This window comes from Polypterus senegalus, chromosome 6 (genome assembly GCF_016835505.1).
Source record: "Polypterus senegalus isolate Bchr_013 chromosome 6, ASM1683550v1, whole genome shotgun sequence".
NCBI lineage: Eukaryota > Metazoa > Chordata > Cladistia > Polypteriformes > Polypteridae > Polypterus > Polypterus senegalus.
In genome coordinates this window covers 39,827,822-39,835,225 of record NC_053159.1, presented here as the reverse complement: position 1 = coordinate 39,835,225, position 7,404 = coordinate 39,827,822, and the positions used below count along the sequence as shown (strand labels likewise).

Below are 7,404 nucleotides of genomic sequence, written 5' to 3'. Positions count from 1 at the left end.
TCATTCCTAACACATTACCCAGTTCATATCAACAGAGGTATCCAGCAGGATTTTTTTCCCATTGAGATTTGACGTGTATTCAAAGTGTTCCTTTAATTTTTTGCCCAGTGAGGCAGAGGTGAGCAGGGCTGTGGAGTCGGGGACAGAGTCACAAAAAATGTACTCGCTCCAAATCTGACTAAATGTAAATTGTAATATACACTTCTAGTTTTACATATACTAATTAGATTAAACTTTTTTATTTTCTTGATACATTTTAATTAACATTGAATACTGATTTCTACTTTATTTGCAATTTTCAACATTTTAATTAATATTGAATACTGACTTCTACTTCTTTTGCAGTTTTCGAAATATTACTTATTTATTTAAAGGATCACTTCATAATCACAACAGACAGGAAATATTATCTATGTCAGTGCATTGTAGAAGATAATGATGATGATGATGATGAAAAAGTATGTGAAGTAAAAATCAGTAGTTTCTCTGGTTCCGATAAGAATGAACCTGCAAGAGCGTGAAATTTGAAAAGACATTCTGAGCATTTTCATCCAGAAGTGTTAGACACTCTACTTGACAGTGATGAAGTGCTTTGTATCTTCTACTGCATGTTTTGTGCATTCAATCAACAGAATAAATACTGTATATTAGTCTCCAAACTACAAACAGAGGAGTCAGAGTCGGTGTAGTCTCAAGAGGCCAGACACGAGAATACACATCTGGGGACAATCCGTTAAAAAGTGTGCAGTGAATCCTACACTACAAAAGCTACACCCACAGGGCTTCTTTCTAAAACACTCGCCCCCCAATTCCTCCATTCCATGCGTTTTAAACTGCCACCGGAGTTTCGGAGAGAGTGAGATCAAAAGATATACTGGATATAAGATATACAAGCTAAACTTTCTATTATCCATTCAGGAGGTCAGTAGGACAAGGTAACTGAAGCTTAATAATTAATGTGCATGTTTTAACGAAAGCGGTTACACTGGAGACAGACAGACGGACACACATACATACAGTAGACTACTGGGCTCCACACATTTGAGACGTGCTTCTGTCTGTTATGATATCTTTCTGTCGTTTAAACTATTGTGTCACAATGCAGGCCCAGTCTTAGGTATTATGGGGCCCTAGGCGAAAGGGGGGTCCAGGGGCCCCCCTGGAAGCTCTGTGAAATGCGTGAAAATTAGACCAAGGAGACGTTTTCTTGTAACGTTACAAGGTCATCACCTTGCGTCCCTTTTTCGCCCATTTGACCCATAGAGATCTTGACTCAAACCGCTCCGCTTTTATAGACAGCCGCCCACACGGACACGCCCCTGCTGGCCCACATGATTTAAACATGCGAGGGGAGGGGCGGGCCGGGTGCTTGGCCGCCGTCGATCCGGGGCCCCCCGGACGCCAGGGCACTAGGCGGTCGCCTACTTCGCCTATGCCTAAGTCTGGGCCTGCACTATGTAACATAACAGCAAATAGAGTTTAGACAAGCACTGTGGTCTATGGGTTTAAAACGTGTTAAAATGGTGCAGCTATTTTGTTATGGCATGTTTTCATATCTAACTATAAAATAATGTTCAATTTCTTTAGTTACTTGTTTAGATGTGCAGTCAGAAAGTGGATGTTGTGCTCCCTTGTCCGTGCTTTACTTTAATTGTTAAGCAGATTTGTCAGTTCGGGTGTTTTGAGCACTGAAATCTGCCTTTCCTGGGACTCTTCATCATCAGCTCTCTTAACAGCAGTCCTTTTGACAGGATGTGACATACTGTTTACTTCAAATGCATATTTTGCAGTTGTTATTTTCAAGAATAAAGATGACATAGGCTTCTACACTATCATCGGAATGCTGGACAACATAAGCACACACGGCACCTATGACAACGTATCATTCACATTTACCATTCATCCAGTGATGTTGTCCAATGCCAATGTATGAAGATACAGAATGGTTTTTGCCTTGAAAAATGTTTATGTTTATATTTAAAACATGCGATGCTCTCTGTACGCCCAACACACATTTATATGTCTAATAGGGCATTTTTAGGAGACTTTTCGACTGTAGACGTTTTATCGTAATCAGAACGCTTCTGATCTTTACAGTTGAAAATGATCGCCCCACTTTCACGAGGCATTGGAGTGATTTAGAAACGTGACACTTAGTGAAGCCATCTAATTGTTCCCACCCAGTTTTAAGCAAAATTCTCCCATGCTTGTTTCCTGACTTTAGTGAAACAAGAGCCACTGGTACCATAAACTGAAGAGTCGCAGTCGAAGGGTTTGTGTAACAACTCCACAGCCCTGGATGTGAGGTACAAACTAATAATTTTGTTTTTTTTTTTTTTTGCTCATCACAATTTCCAAATATATATGCCTGTGCTTTTTCTATAGAAAATATTTTCATTAGGTTTTAAACACTCCTAATAGTGATCGTTAAAAAGGCTGTCTTACCGAGTCATTGGGAAAAGCCACATGCAGCATCACTCTGCCTCTCCCACAAGTCACTGCTGTCTGCTTGTTCTGTTCCACTGGCTCCGTCTCACAATACAGTGAGCTGGATGCTAAGGTGTTTGGTTTGTTTCTTTTAAAGTGCAGTTAAATGGAAAGTAAGTTATTAGGGGATTCAAAATTATGGGATGGTATCAGTGCTGCGATCTTCATTTAAGGTTACTTTTGTTGTAAAGATGATCTGCTTTGTTTGAATGGCTGCATATGTGCTGACTGATGCTAAGGAGGCAGTGCGCTGGAAGCTGTTATGTTTAAAAGCAGAGAGTGAGTGCTGTTTATGCGTCCAATCTAAGGTCTTAGTTAATATTACTTCATTTGAGCTTGACTTTTGTTCCGTTTATCTATGTTAATGTGGAAAGACAATTGTTAATTATTATCAGATCCACAAATTAATGTTTTAAATATACAGGCTGCCGATCCCCCCTAGCAATTTCCATAAGGTACACCAACACTCAGTTGCTGCCATCTACTGGAAACGTAATGTTATTAACTTAGTAATATTTTTTTGATACAGGGCATGCACAATAATTTTATGAAAGTCATTTCTGTCTTTCAGAAAAAACACACATATGTAATGTAACGTTGTATGCATATAAAGGCGATAGTAATTCCTTTTTCAGTTCCAATTAAGTGTTAACAAGGTGGTAAAGAAAATAAACAGGTTAATCTCGAAGATTTCTCATATCTCCTTTCCTCTGACCGGACAACAGCAGTGGGTTTGACTTCCTGACTTACCAGTGCATTATTGTGATGGCTGCCCACTCAGCATAATAATGTAATAGTAAGTAAAAAGTAATGTGTAATTATCTAAGGACACACGGCACCAAAATGACAAAAACAAAATATCTGTGCACACAAACTCTGCTGCTGCCTCGCAGTAAGGAGACCTGGGTTCGCTTCCCGGGTCCTCCCTGCATGGAGTTTGCATGTTTTCCCCGCATCTGCGTGGGTTTCCTTCGGTGCTCTGGTTTCATCCCACTTTCCAAAGACATGCAGGTTAGGTGCGTTGGCGATCCTAAATTGCCCCTAGTGTGTGCTTGGTGTGTGGGTGTGTGTGTGTGTACACGTGCCCTGTGGTTGGCTGGTGCCCTGCCTGGGGTTTGTTTCCTGCCTTGCACCCTGTGTTGGCTGGGATTGGCTCCAGCACACCCCTGTGACCCTGTAGTTAGGATATAGCGGGTTGGATAATGGATAGATGGATGGATAGTTGTAGATAGTCTGTGTGACACCGGGGTCTGTTACAGTGTACTTTAGTACAGACTTGTGTGTTAGATTTATACGCTGACGGTATCATGCTGGGTCTGTCACTGGCCATGACGATGTCTCTAATCTACTGTGAAGTCACACAAGTCCAGTTGACAACATATACTGACACCACATGCCCTTGAAGTGTGAACAAGAACTTCAGAAGTGGTGTCTTGGCCTTTGTGGAACTGTCACTCTCTAAAAGAACTTCAGCTGCTTCCAAGTTTACGTGCAAGTCATTGTCACTCATCCACTGTTTCAGATCACTATGGTTTTGATGATAAATACAGCTAAGTGCTTTTTTCTTGTGCCAGAACTGGAAATGGGTTATTAACAACATTTTAAAATGTTGGATATTTTTGATATTGCTTGTTTTGATTCTAGCTCTGTCTCCACTGATATTTTTTGATCTCCATGGTAACAGAAAACGTTTGCACTACAAATAACACAAGGTAAGTATCAGAAAAAAATAAATCATTTTTGGGTGAAGTATTTCTTTAAGGATTCATCCCTCCGTTGTGTAAACCACCTTATCAGGACACGGTTTCTGTTTCTGACAACACTGGACGTGAGGTCAATGAAGGGCTTACCTGCCCACATTCACCCATATGCAGTGGATTCAGAAAGTATTCAGACTCCTTCTCTTACTGCACACTATATTGTGTTGTAGATTTAATATTTAATGGATATATTTGCCATTTTGTCCAACTATCAGCATTTAATAATCCGTAATGATCACGTGAAAACATGTTTTCAGAAAAGTTTGGAAATTAATAAAAAAAATCTAGCATTCATATAAATCAGCGCTTCCCGATTCCTTTTACCATCGCACCCCCTGTGACGGACGAGGCCGATTTCGCACCCCCTTGGTTTGAAAAGAAGTATGAAAAAATATGAGGTTAACGCAGAAAAACAGATCACCAATTGAAGCTTTATGAATAATGGATACTTTATTCACAGCTAACAAGAGGGTGGAAAGAGCAGCTTTCCACACCTCAACCACACAAAATACAAGTATGAAACGATGTTCTTTATAAAGAAATTTATAGAAGGAATAAATAGTTTGAGAATTTTATGTTGTTTAGGTTATTTGACTTTTCTCCTGCCTCTTCTTTGTAAATTTTCTCTACGAAACGTGGTTCTTTATGTGTTAATGAAATGTGTAGGTCATTTTCGGGATTCAGTGCGTTACGATATTTATTCTTGATGTACAGTAGAGATCAATATCCCGATTCACATAGCCAAGTGGTGGCAAATAGGACAAGGACTTTCAATGCTCTTTTTGTAAGAGTTGAATACCCAGTTTGAACACTGCACCAAAAAGTTTCGAGTGAACTGGACACATAAAGCAGCTTCATTGCTTGGCATGCTTGCATCTCAATTAAATGTTCTTTGTCTTCATCCTCATCTCTCATCTTTTCTAATTTGAAAGCAAAGGGGTTGACGATCCAGGTTTCTGATTCTTCCAGATCTTCCGGGCAGAAATAACCATCAAATGACTCTTTCAGGCTTTCCAGGTGCTGACTGATTTCTTCTTTGACACTGTCGTTAAAATTTAAGCTGCTGCACTCCACAATGACTTCGTCCAGCAAAGGAAAATTAGCAAAATTCTTATTCTGGATACGTAAACTCCACAACAACTTATTCCTGAAAGCATGCAGCTTGTCGCAGGCGGTCACAATATTCATTTCTTTTCCCTGAATCGAACAATTCAAATCATTGAGATGTTGGAAAATATCTGCCAGGTATGCCAACAATGAAGTAAAATAAGGAAATTCGAAAAAATGCAGAAGGTCACATTTCTGTTCTCGTAGAAACTGTTTGATTTCCTTTCTGAGCTGAAAAAACCTTGTTAAAACTCAAACTCTAGAAAGCCATGTGACCTCTGTATGAAACAGAATAGAAGCCTCATCATTGAGTTCACTACAAAACGCTTTGAATAACCTGTGATTCTTCCACGAATAAAATTTATAATTTTAACACACAAATCCATTACGTTTTTCAAAGTAACCGGCAAGGTCTTCGACACAAGAGTTTGGCGATGAAGAATACAATGAGTAACTGTCACCTCTGGTACTTCATTTCTTACAAGAGTAACAAAGCCAGATTGGTTTCCTAACATAACACAAGTACTGTCAGTACAAATAGATCCGATAATTTGCAACGGAATCTCGTTAGTATTGAAAAAGCTTTTCACCGTATTGAAAACATCCCTTGCGGTTGTCGTTGTTTCGAGTGATTTGCAAAACAGGAATTCTTCCTTGATGGCATTCGTCTTTACATAACAAACGAAAACGATGAGTTGGCTACAATTGTCGACGTCTGTCGATTCATCCAACTGAATTGAGATCTTGACAGGGGAAGCTTTGATGTCCAAAACCACTTGATCGAGAATATCGCAACATCAGGACTGATAAATCCACACAACATCTCAAACGTTGGTCGTGTCATTCTAAAATGTTGCAGCCACAGATTTTCTGTAAAGTGTCTCTCCACCACCTCCTCCCAGAAGGTCTTATTCCATCGTCTCTCCCATACCCGTGGGTTTCGTCGCACTGGGGTACTTTCTTCGAGCTCTAGGGCTATCAGACAAGCAACTGCTTCATTCTGCTGTCGTCTTCGGATATTATGTACAATTCCAATTATTTGTGAAACTGAAATAACAGTAAGCTGGCAAATTTCAAAAAACTGTCTGAATAATCTCTCCATTTCTTTGTTTCTTTGTTTAGTGGAGGGGGTGTAATGTGGAAAACAAAAGGTAGATAATTTGCGACATACACAAAATTATGTATGGAAACGGCTCAAGGGCAGATTTTTTTTCGTGATACAACAAAACTTATGCGACAGTTCGTTTTGGGGGGATGACGTCATCACGCACACCATTTTATCGATAAAAAGCCAGTTGGATGGAAACAGGCTGGAGACAGCAAATTTCGCACTGTGAACGCTGGCCCGGACACACACAGACGGACAACATATTTTGCACCCAACACACCATTTATTTACAATATATACAATGTTTATGCTCACGTGCACCCCCAGTGCCTTCTTGCACCGATTTCCCCTATGTCCAGGCCCACAGTCTCTGTGCCTTCCTGGCCGCCTCCTGTCCTCTCTCTCCAGCTCTGTCTGCTTCCTCCCGACATCCACCAATGACTGGAGGGAGGTGGCCCCTTATATAATGCTCCCGGATGAGCCCCAGCGTGGCGGAAGTGTCAGCTGTCCTCCTGGCAGCTCTCCGGCCGCCACATAAAGTCTTCCCCCCAGCACTTCCTGGTGTGGCGGAAGTGCTGGGCTCAAGGGACAATTAGGCACTGGGGCACCGCCTGGTGGTGGCCACGGGTCCCTACAGGGCTGGGCTTCAAAGCCCCCTACCCAAGGCCCCCTGCATAACCAGGACGGACGCCCTCACTCGGTCTGGAGGAGGCACACGCCCTCCTCTGGTCCTCCAAGGCGTCCCGGCCGGGCTCCAGCCCCGGCCGAGGACCACACGGGATAAACCGGCATTGGGGCGCCGCCTGGCAGTGACCACGGGCCCCTACAGGGTAGGGCTTCCATGCCCTCGACCCGTGGCCCCAACAGAACCAGGACGGACGCCCTCGCGGTCTGGAGGAGGCACAAGCCCTCCTCACGTCCTCCTGGGCGTCCTGGCCGGGG

General features: G+C 42.1%; 1 pseudogene; it reads right to left on the bottom strand.

Annotated features, from left to right (window-relative positions):
* Window positions 1–4,967: 4,967 nt before the first annotated feature.
* Window positions 4,968–6,142, bottom strand: LOC120530494 (annotated as a pseudogene).
* Between the last annotated feature and the right edge of the window lie 1,262 nt (window positions 6,143–7,404).